Source organism: Penaeus japonicus, unplaced genomic scaffold (genome assembly GCF_977035675.1).
Source record: "Penaeus japonicus unplaced genomic scaffold, GWHDUDI00000001_assembly GWHDUDI00000013, whole genome shotgun sequence".
Lineage (NCBI taxonomy): Eukaryota > Metazoa > Arthropoda > Malacostraca > Decapoda > Penaeidae > Penaeus > Penaeus japonicus.
The window spans coordinates 28,937,809-28,950,308 of record NW_028234415.1 but is presented as its reverse complement, the minus strand read 5'-3'; the positions used below and the strand labels follow the sequence as shown (position 1 = coordinate 28,950,308).

General features: G+C 44.6%; 1 protein-coding gene and 1 long non-coding RNA gene across 2 annotated transcripts in view; both read right to left on the bottom strand.

Moving 5' to 3' along the window:
- LOC122257973 (protein phosphatase 1F-like) overlaps positions 1 to 12,500 on the bottom strand; it is a 247,433-nt gene that overhangs the window by 68,980 nt on the left and 165,953 nt on the right. The window lies entirely within an intron of this gene.
- LOC147470652 (uncharacterized) overlaps positions 1 to 12,500 on the bottom strand; it is a 54,263-nt gene that overhangs the window by 1,165 nt on the left and 40,598 nt on the right. The gene's annotated exons all lie outside the window — the stretch shown is intronic.

The window sequence follows — 12,500 nt, the reverse complement described above, 5'->3', positions numbered from 1 at the left end:
TCATACAAGTTTACCCTGAGACCAAGTTGTTTAACATTAAAACTACAAAGAGCAGACGGCGAAGTACCACAGGAAATAAATCAAAATATTAACAAAGCACTGATTCCAACACAGCTTCCAACATCGTACGCTTTCCATCTACAAATAAAATAATGACGTGGCGGACAAAATTGACTAACGTTATTACTGCGGTTACTACTGTGGCTAACAACTGTAACATGAACAACTACTCTGGTAAACAGCGACTTCAACTATCAGTGCCAGCGAGTGTCATCGATGTATCGGGCATCTGAACTAAAGATTTCACGCCGGAAACAAAACAAGTTGCTATTGCTTAAAATATAACAAATATCCTAGAGAGCACTATCGTAAAATCTATAATTATAGGCACAACCCGACTGAAAATTACGAATGATATGTAAATAAATTAATAAAAATATAGTAACGCTTTGGGATTTGACTGGCACTCCCATTCCGGGATACAATGAATGATTTCCTACCGGAAAACAGTGAAAATAATCAGTATTCTCTATGATGCTACTGACCCCTTCAGTCACCCCCCTATGGTTCACATAGCCAAGCCAGTGACCGGCAAATGGCTCTCCTAATACACAACATCAACTGACATTCAGCACGACCGTCATTGCGAGAATATTGCATGGACATCTGCACCTGATTTACAAGCGCCGCTTCCTGTGCTCTTGGATAAAGAGATAACCTAGAGTAACCCGCTTTATAAATTGACCTAAAATGAAATATTCCCTTAAACTACTTCTAATATTGCAGTTCTAAAAGCTTACATTCTGATACTGGAGCACCCCATTGTCGGTACTCATCTTATTACGCCAAAGTTCCCCGCTACTCACAAGCAGACCCGTCACACAGAAAGATACAAAATGTACACCTTCCACCTCCCCTTCATTCCATCAGTCATAATGAACGCCGCTTACCTAAGTTGGGTCAGCCTAATTTAAATATCCAAAACCACTCGCCCCGGGGATGTAAACACTCTCGACTTACCCCAACCCCCTCTCTCCTCGCCCCCACACGCAGACAAGCTCCATGCCCATAATAGGGCCTGCCAGACGTCGATCCATCCTACTCCTGCGACTTGTAACAATTTGGTATGATGTTTCTATGTAGTGCTTGGGACCTCTTTAGCTTATATTCCCACTTCTAGTAAACTGCTGAACTAAAGGTAAATACTTTCAATTGTCTTCATTACTATGCATCCTGCCATCAGCAAACTCTCATGCTCTTATGGTACTTTTTAACTTTGCCATAAACTCTGCGTCATGGGACACATACACTACCATCATACAATCGTACAGCATTCCCATCACATAACCTCGATAACCTCGCCATAGCTTCTCACACCGAGCTTACCATACCTTCATATCCCACTTTTCACATCTTCACCCTCTCCTTATGCACATCCAAAACTCCCCCGTGTATTTTAAACCGAACCAGATCGCTCCCGAGAGTTGCACTACTTCAGGCTTCTTCCCTCGGCCCCTGCCCCCCCCCCCCCTCTCTCTCTCGCTCAGGCTCCTCCACATGACCTTGCCTTCACCCCCAGGTTCACACGGGATCAGGACAACTGCGCTTCTCCGCTCAGATAATGACGGCGGCACTTCCGGGGGAGAGACTGGGGTAGAGGAGGGGAATGGGGATCATGAGACGCGTGTCGACTACTGATACGCAGAAAAAATGCATACAGACACACACGAAAAACGGTATATACACTTACAGGCGAGAGACAACCTAGACAAGCAGACAGATGGCAAACACAAACACTCACACGCACGCAGATACGCATACTGACACACAAACACACGTATAATCAAGACCACTGCGAAGACAGTAACAAAATTCCTTTTTTTTCTCCTCCTTCCCTACCGACGCGAAATTACAATCAACGCCTCGATGATAACATGCATTTTGTGTAATTATTCGAAATTACTTCCCGAAGGCCCGAGGCGATGACGCCGAGAAAGAAGTCTGAGAGACAAAGTCATAACAGGGTGATGATGCTTACGGGTAACGGATGCAATCGTTTACTGAGTGGGAACGGTCGCCCGAGGGGAAGATTGGGTACGTTAAGTGTGTCCCAATCTACTTATTGCACGTACGCCGATTAAATGTCTTTTGCTTACTGGATTGAAAGGCTGAAGGAAGATTGGGTATAGCTAAAGCATTACTGAATAAGGAAAATGCATTGTGATTTACCTAAATCAATCTCTCGATTAAGTCAAAATGCTGAAATATTTTATTACAATGGAACCCATGTACAAGAAAATGAAAAGTGAAACAAAACAGGCCTTTCATGCTTTAGAACTTCACGAGAACAAAAAGACCAAAACTATATCAACTAAAGGTATTTTTATTACTCTGCCCATAGAAGGAGAGGAGGAAGGGTCTACTAGTAATACACTCCCTAAATGTGTCTGTGTCTTTTTCTGCGTCTGCATGCGACAGTTTGTCCGTCTATTTGTCTGTTTATGACATGCGCAAAAAATAAGGACTAAAGTTCAAGGCGTCCAAAAAGGAGACGGACAAGACCCGGCAATCTCTGGAGGCAAAAAGAACACCGAGCGACATCCAGTGGGACAATCACGCCTCCTGCCTAGCAACGCGTCCTTCAAATCCTTTCTCAAGGAGGCTGAGGATCCCCAGGAAACTGGGGATGGATGGACGGGAGGCGGAATATGTGACTGATAGAGTGGGCGACATAAACAGAGTGAACTTGGGAGGAAAGGAGAAAGGGAAGTGAGAAGGCGGAGGAAGGAAGAGGGTTCACCCTCCGAGGAGGGAGAGAATAGATCAAGTGAGTGAAAGAAAGAGAAAGGACGAGGACGGGAGCAAAGGAGAGGAAAGGGGTAAGGAGAAAGGAGAAGATAGGTAACAAGGGACAGGAGAGAAGTTTGAGTGAGAGGAAGGAAGGGAGTGACGAGGTGAGAGAGAGTTTGGAAGAGAGTGAATAGGAGAGAAATGAAAAGAGGTTGGAAGAGAGTGAAGAGGAGAGATGAAGAGAGGTATGTGATGAAGAGAACACAGGGGTCAGATGGAGGGGTCAGGCCTGGGTCAGGTAGGCGGAGCAGCACATTAATCACCCACAATTTACCCTGCCAGCCCCCGAGGCGCCCCTGCTCACGGGACCCTAAAACCTTCCCTGCGGCTAATTCACAAAACCCAGTTACGCCGCTGCTGAACCATCAACGCCACAGGAGGAAGAGCAAGATCAAACAATAGGAGCAGCGGGTGGAAAAGGAAGAAGTGAAGGAGAAGGAAAGACAGGAGGATAGTGAAGAGGACAAGGAGAGAGAAGAGAAAGATAGGGGAGAGGACGGAAAGAGGAGGAGGAGGAAGAAGAAAAGAAGGATAGAGGAGAGGACGAAAGGAAGAGGAGGAAGGGGAGGTTAAGGAGGAAGAAAATGAAGAGACGGAAAAGGATGGAAAGGAAAAATAAGAATGAAGAGGAGGAGGGTAAGAGGTAATAGTAGTAGTTGAAGAAAGGAGGATGAAAAATGGCCTAGGTCAGAACAAGAGAAGGCATAGAACCGATGATCTAATCATACTATCATCTTGAACATATCACGACAGCCATCATGATATCAATGACAATGGGACTAAAGCAGCAGTATGCATGAGTAACAATCAAGGCAAAACAACAAAGGAACATCAAGATGAAGCTGATTTCAATAACAGGAATAGGAAGAAAACAAATCCCGGCCAGACCCCACACCCCAACCGCGTCCCTCCATGCCCCAAGATCGTCGATCGTCGAGTGTCGAGTGTGAGGCCGATAATTAAATTCTTCGTGCGTGTTCTAAGTGCTCGGGGTAATTAATGAACATCAGCTTTCCCACGATTAACCCCACCATAAATTAAGACAGCCCGCATTTATTATGGTTACGGATGCCCGCCCGTCTAGCGGCATACCTGGTGCCAGTGCCCGGCAGTGCCCGTTGAACATTCCTTCCAAAGCATCGCGCCAATCACTCTACTCTCTACTCTTTTCAAAGTAGTTAACAATCGACACCTACAGCACATTAAAGAAGTACTGAGGGTATATAACTTTACTCCAACCAATGCACCAAGTCACAATACCAAAGAGCTGCCATAAGAGCAGATCCACTCGCTCACAACTCGCTCAACATTTATCAACGAATCTCCCTCCCAACGCGACACGTCCATAGCAACGGACACAGCAGACATGGACATCATACGACAAAGGAAGACGACATCAACCGCAGAGGAAACAGGAACGCATAAGCGATAGTGTACCGCCTCGCAGACGAGATACTCGGGAGCCCCGAGCGAAGAGATGCTGAGAGAGGCTGGGAGGTTTCGGAGCGGGCTCTCGGCGGTGGCCCGGAAGGCAAAGTTTCACTGCGCCCTGTCCCGATGACTTTCACATGGACGAACGGACAGGAGACTCGTCCCAAGACCACCACCGCGGGGGGAATAATAGGTTTCACTGCTCGCCCTCGTCTCTGCCCCGCTGTTAGCACTGGTTTTGTTTTGTTTGTTTTTACTTCGTCGCTGTCGCCGTCTTCGTCTCCATCCTCCTTTTCTCTTTCCTCTCTATTTCCATAAGAAGTCCTTGAGAAACCTCCCCCACACTAATCTGCAAGTTCTTCAAAACGACGAAATTGTGCCTATGAAAAGAAATGTCATTCAATGTACTGTATCGCAGTATCCCCGAAGCAACACCACAGAATCCCCACAGAAAGACCACAGAATCCTCACAGCTACACTACAGTGACACCACAGAAACCCCACAGCATCGTCACGGCAACACCATTATCCGCACAACCGGCACCTGCACGCACAACCCTTAGAAAATGTACACTAAGCAAACCAGACAAACCACCTCCGAAATCCTTAAAATATCATTAATAGTTTAAAAAAATATCTTCGAAGGGGAACATCTTGATAAAAGAGGCCTATCGTGAATAAAAAAAATTGAATCCCCCACCGCATCAAATCAGGTGTGAAAGGAGCGCGCGAGAAAAAAAAAAAACGATTCAAAAAGAATAGAGAAGAAAAAAAAAGATCGTGAAGAAAAAATATGAGTCGGGAATGACAGTGCTAGAAGTGGGTTCATTCGAGCTCGGGCGCTGCCGATCCATTAGCATGCCGAACTTGTTTTTTAGCGTGACCCATAAACACAGATCCTCGGGTGCCCCTCCCTCCCACTACCCCCTTCTTGCCAGCCATCCCCGGGTACGTCCCGAGACTCCAAGCCCTGCCCGGTCACTCTCCCTTGGGTCTCTCCAGCGCCGACTCTGACAGTCAGTCGGTGGCTAATCTTGCCAACAGTACTTTTCTGACACACGCTCTCTCTCTCTCTCACACTTTTTGTATGAGTGACTATAGCCACTTGCACACATACAAACACGCGCAGACACATCCAATCGCGCACACACACGCACGCACACACACATACACACACACACACGTAATTCACCGCACCCCATCATTAGATGCTATAGTCCCGGCTCCGACTGAGAACAAATGAAAAGAAAGTTTCGACAATACATACAATTATTTCGAGAATATGTGATAAATTTCAGTGTACGTGTGTACACATACACATAAACATACATATACACATACACATACACACACACACACACACACACACACACACACACACACACACACACACACATATATATATATATATATATATATATATATATATATATATATATATATATATATATGAATATATGAATATATAACCATAGCTATATAACTATAACTATGTGTGTGTGTGTGTGTGTGTGTGTGTGTGTGTGTGTGTGTGTGTGTGTGTGTGTGTGTGTGTGTGTGTGTGTGTGTGTGTGTGTGTGTGTGTGTGCGTGTGTGCGTGTGTGTGTGTTGTGTGTGTGTATATATATATATATATATATATATTATATATAATATATATATATATATATATATATATATATATATATATATACACACAATCAAATAGAGATATCTGTTTCTTAGACCCTAGAAAATAAATCAACACATGATAGCCAGACAATGAACAGAACGCAGCCTTTTACGTCGCTCAGATGACATCACGTGACTTGTAAGACGTTAGTAGCATGTCGAGAGGCGAAGGCGCTGGGTACATGGATAATACGAAGGCTAGCGGTGTCACGTTGCCCAATGACCTATCAAACTAAGGGTGTTTTTTACAGCTCATACACAGGTGCAAGGAAAAGCCAGGTAATTTCTCCTCATCCCATCCTCCCCCTCTCCATCCTCCTCCAATCTCCAGTAGTTCTTGAATCGTTCATGTCTCTCGATAAAAATTCAATCTAAAAATGAGAGCAAGAATCGTCATTTCCTAAGCCCATTCTAACAACTCCTCTTTCCCCAATTTCTATCCATCAATCCTTCGACCCAGGGTGCCGCGTCTCGACTGTCCATCACCCGAGAAAAACTGGATCGCACACTATCAATTCCTTCAACTCAAGGAAATCCATTATGTCCATCACGGCGGGTCAGCATCGATCAGCTCTGGGAAAATCGCCTGCTATGTTTCCCATATCTTTCCTCTGCCGGAAATACAGTCAACTAAAGCCACGCCCTTGAACTGTCTTTCAAGGTCTAGGAGAAGTACAATAAATAGATAAATTAGCTACCTAAAGTTTTTTTTCCCTTATATTATCTCATACTAACAAAACTAAAAACAACCAAGAGAACAAGTCTACTCTCTAAGTGAACAACACACATACACATGGCCCGAACGCAAGACTTGGGATCGCCTCGACGCCACGCTCAGTCCGGCCGACCCAAGGAATCGGTTTCTCTAAGAACTTTCACCAGTGTAAAGACTCAAAAGAAATATACTCTAGGGTTAGCAGGTGGGAGGGGAACGGGAGATAAATTTAATATTTTTCCACGATTTTTTAATGCATAAATAAAAGTACTTAATGCCGGAGTCACATTCAGTCTAAGTGGTCACAACCTTTATCAAGTCCACCTTCAATACACGCAAAAAATATAGACACACAAGCACCAAAATCTCTCTCCAAACATCTTCAAACCGCGAGTGCAGCAAGCATGAAATTCAATCGCTTGTCCGAAGCACGACTGTCCACTCGGAAACACTTTCTATATATACGGAGAACCGTGAGAAGGGAAGAGAGGAGAGAGGGAGAGAGCGAGAGAAGTTGGCGCCAATATTTACTCTGCTTGAAATGCATGACGCCTCGCGGACAACGGCGTGCCTGTCTCTCCCCGACGTTTATTAAACCATTTTCATCATCTTCACTACTATCGTCATGATCTCCTGACGTGTTTTTCCTCCCTGCTGCTCGCCCTCTCATATCCCTTACCATCCCCACAGCCCCTTTCTTCACCCTTCACCTCCACCCTACTACACCCTAACTCGCACCGCACCCTCAGCAGGTCGGCTTCCCTATCATTACTATTCTTCCCCCAAAAAATCGATCCCGATTTTCTCTTATCTACCGAGTTTCTCTTCTTCCAGATCTTGAAAACAAGTTTGCCATAAATTCCAACTTCCCTCGATGTCTTGAAACTATATATAGATAAACAGTCAGAAATGTTCTTGTCGTAGTAATAGTAGTAGTAGTAGTAGTAGTAGTAGTAGTAGTAGTAGTAGTAGTAGTAGTAATAATATTCTTATTGGTTAGCCTTATTCGCATTAGGTAATAAATGGGTTTTATAGAAATTAACGATAAAGTGGACTAAATGTTATTTTCATAGAGTTGTAGTAGTAGTTTTAATTGTAGTACCTAGTAAAAGTATTAACATCAGCAGTAGTAGTGAAATTCATAAACGTCATCATTATTAGTATTGGTACTTAAACTAATAATATCTATACACATTATCATTACTAATAGTAATAGTACAACAGTAAAACATCAGCAGCATGAGTAGTAATAGCGACAGCAGTTGTAGCAGTAGTCAACAGTAGTCGTAGTAGAAAAATGCCATTACTAATAACAAACTTAACAAAAACATGAACAATATCAAACAACTGATAACTACTTCCGGAAGGAGCAATGCTTACTTCCCGTTGGTATGTTTTAGGCACACGGAATATAAACGGGCGTGATGAGTCTCCTTCAAGGTAAAGGTCAAGCCGGGCGCGCAATACCCAGGTACCAGGAGAGTCACTAGCTGTGACCGAGGCTAGAAGGGGAGTAGCAAGGTCTGTAACAGTAGCCGTAAGGAGGTCACACGGCCGTAACAGCGAGGTTACAGTCGTCGGATGCCTTGCATGAAGGGTGACCAGGAGGCAGTAAGGGCATGAGCCCCCCACCCCCTATGAAAGCAGACATACGGCGTACAGCTCTCGCGTCACACAAGCTCACCAAGCGTCTAGACATAGAGAGCTCGCGGGCATACCACTACCGAGGAGGCGGGGCGGTTCACACAAAACTGACTTAGTATCGGAATGCCAAGACCCCTGGTATGCAAAAAGATAAGATTTGTATGAAACAACCGGGCATGAGGGCTGAAGCTGACGCAGAGCGTTGGGCACATGGAGGCAAGCGACGGCCGAGAGTAGCGCGGGGTAGGGTAGGGTGGGCAAGGCCTGGTTGGGCATGGGGCCACTGACACACTTCTGGGCGCGCGAAAGTTCTGCCCGGGGCATGGAGCGGCACTGAGTGGAGGGAGAGGAGGGGTAGGGGTGCTAACGTTGTCGAGATAATACGAGAACCATTCCTACCGCCGCTACAGCCTCGCACACAAAACAGACGTAAAACAGCACGTAACACAGGCGTTGCGGAAACCATATGACAATGACTTTCACCTCGAAACGCCGTGCTTTCGATCTGCCCTAAAATGGTGTCCGATTATCACCTGCAACTCAGCTTTCGCCGGGTTCTCCTACGGAATTCCCTTAGCAAAAACAATAAAAAGAGGAGGAAAACGAGGAGGGAGGAAGGCGAAGAGGAAGATCAGAAAGAGGAGGAGGAGAAGGAGGAACGAGCAGGGAAAGAACCAAATATATTCAGTCTTCTTAGATAACATACATTCCAAACGAAGGATATATATGGCATTCATATAACTATCCAAACAGGTATATCTCAGTATTTCTCTTTCCATTCTTTAAATCATCATTAAAAATCATAACGTTATTTTCGTCACTTGACACTACCATTCTAATTTCCTTCATTCTACTTGGGGGGGGGGGGTCAGCAATAATAACAAACTCACAGAAATAAGACATTGGTATCTAGTGAAACAATCGTGGCACAGTCCAAGATGTAACATCATCACACGCGTCCATGACACTGTCTATTCATAACAAGACACGGAGTTTCATTACCATTCGTAACGTTTGTCACATGATTCAGCTCCATGGAAACCCTATCGCTCCGCCCAGTGTTACATCAGTAACAGACCTCCTTGTCATCACACAGAAGAAGAATGCAGATGTCACACACGTAACGTTTTCTCCATCGCTATCATCCGCGCGTAACGACCTACAAACAACCCCCTATTCTCCCATATAGTGTTTTGAGTGAAATGCAGTTTTCACTTCTCAGATCTATCTAAATCTTGTATATTTTTTCTTCGTAACTAACTAACTGCCGATAGTTAATATAATTAATCCCACGATAAAATAAACAACCATAACAACAATAATATCCATACGAAACCGACCGAAAAATCCAATACCTTGAAACGCCTGTCTCCCTGATCATTACTTATCGCATCGTCGAAATCTCTCTTTCCTGATCACTTTAGCAGATAGCACCATCGCATTCCGCGCGTAACGTCAAGATACGTTTATCTCAAAAAGAGATTCGACAAAGTGTTTCTCCATAATCTAATTTACTCAAAAGTTACTCAAAAGACGCACAAGAAACGCTTTGGTAAAATACGTCACCCGTTTCCAGGTGCTGTGTAAATAGATACGATACTGCGATTTGCCCGCCGGTACAACAACAATCCATTCAGCACCAACAAGGTATTACATTAATCTGTATGTAAGCCCTCCAGCTGTGTACGTAAATGAGGGCGTGCCTACATCCCTCCTTCCCCTCCCCTTCTCCCCCTACGACTGGACAGGTGGGGGAAACGCTCGTCACGCAGGGAAATTATCCCACATTCTCCCACGATACACGCGCCCGTCACGCCCACACGAAACCACACAGGGAAACAGACAAACAAACACACTGTGGTGAAGAGATGACTCTAACTTCAAATATAAATGGCGCTAGATTTCCCTTCGAAAGCCCAACTCCATCCTCACTTCCTACTACAACTCCTACTCTTTTCCCCACTTCTCCTCCCCACCCCCGCCCTCCTTCACGTGTCGACATACGCCTAACCCCTCCCTCGACCTCCTCCTCTAGCACCCCTCCCTGCAAACCGGTTCCTTCTCCCGTGTCCAGGTAGCTTCGTTTTCTCTGTTGTGTTTTCTCTTTTAGGCTTTCTTTGGGTGCTGTGAATACGCCCATTAACAAACAACGCACCGTCTTGAATATCGTCATACAACACTATTAATCAATCCTTCTACTTCTAAAATTACAATTGATCTCCTGGAAGAACACCAAGAACAAAATTGTAAAATATGACTACAGAGTGTGAATAACGCCATTACGAGGTTGGCCTCTGTTGCGAATGACTATGACTCCGACACGTACGCGCACTCGGACAGACCTATATATACTAGTGTTAATTACTACCAATGGAAATAATAAGTGTGATAAATCAAAATCAATAAAATAGCCACAGTAACAAAAACAAGGATGGCAACAACCAAACGACCGCAAAATGCATCTTTAGGAATCTAAACGCCACAATTTCTAGTCGCAGCAGATAAGCCTCGAGTTCCTGACCGCAATCCGATAACATCGCCAGAGAGCTCTCTCGGCCTCCGCCTGCCGACGACGTGCGGGACGAGTGTCGTGGACGAGTCAAATTACCTAAACGAGTTCGCTGCCGAAACGAGTTAGCTACGTCATGGGAACATCAGCCCGAAAGATAGACACAGACACTTCGAAGACCAGCACAGACACCTCACAGGAAGTCCCTGACGCGAACCAATTGGCGCTCAATCGCGAAAAGGAAATCATCCAAGAACCAAATGGCCCTCGAATCCTCACTTACGCCCAAACTGACCTATAAACGTTTGGAAACTATTCGATTACTTTAACGGGGAGCCTGGCTGCTGACGAGGCGATGAGCGGACCCAGCTTTGTCCACATATGAAATAATGATACCAACAAATAAGTGTACATCTAATAGTATAATCTCTCTCCTTTGGAATACAAGCAATTTACTTAAACATCTAACAGAATGTGGACCTGAAAACATAGATACCTTTTCTGGTTCTTAGATCTGATCTTTGCATCATAAATTTCAAAAACTTTCAATTCAAAAACGTATAAACAAGAAAAACACGTACATACTTAAATAATATAAATATAAATATAAATATAAATATAAATATAAATATACATACACACAAACACACAGCAGCACATTAAGACATACATATATATATGTTTATATATGTATATATACACACATAATGCTATAATGCAGATACATAAATGTTGATTATTCAAACGGAAAAAAATGAAATCTGACTGAGCAAGTCTGGACGAGCCTTCAGCGTGGGCACTCGTGGCATCTAGTCGGCCCTGAACTTGAACTTGGCACTACTGGCACAGCACAATCTCTCGGGTCGTCAGCCTTATAATTTTTCTTACACGAGCAGTGCCAGTCTATGTTTTATTTCCATATGATTCTATACAGACACAAGTCACTGATCAAAAGTTTCCACTGTCTCAATTTTTCACTTTAAGTCAACTTTTCCGCTACGTGCAAATCAGACAGCAAAACATGTCTTATAAGAAATCGATCTAAATCATGAATTCAAAATATTTTTTCTCATTTCACTAAGACAACAACACCGCGCTAACCATCATGACAGTGCGATGGAAATTAAAGAAGAATAAAAAATCATACAGATAACAGAAGCAACAGTGCACAGTATATATTCCACGACTGAGTTCAGCTGTGACTGCCGCCACCGTGGCTTTGAGACGAGCGTATTCTCTCGCGCGCGCGGTGTGTGCATGCGGGGGCGCGCGTGCACGGGGCAGGGGCTGATAGGAGACTGAGTCCTGCGGAGTCCCACGACCTGGCGGGCGCGTTGTGGAGAAGGAAGGGGCGGAGGGGAGGGGGTGGGGACGGGACGCCAGGTGAGAGTCGGCTCGGAAGAAAAGGGGAGGAGGAGAGGGGGGAGGACCATGCTCACGGAGAGAGTCTTCTATACCAATCGCCTTCTGGCAACCGTTTTGTGTACATTTGCATGCTTACGCATATATTTCAGAAAATGCATGAGTGTATGTGAGCGTGTGAGCGATTATGAGGAAGCATAGCCTTCGAGCGACAATCTAAGTAAGAGTTTGCGTGCACGTGCCGTGTGCGTGTGTATGCCTGTGAATGTATGAGTCTTGTATTTACAGGAGAAAAGAAGTGTGTATTTGCATATCACA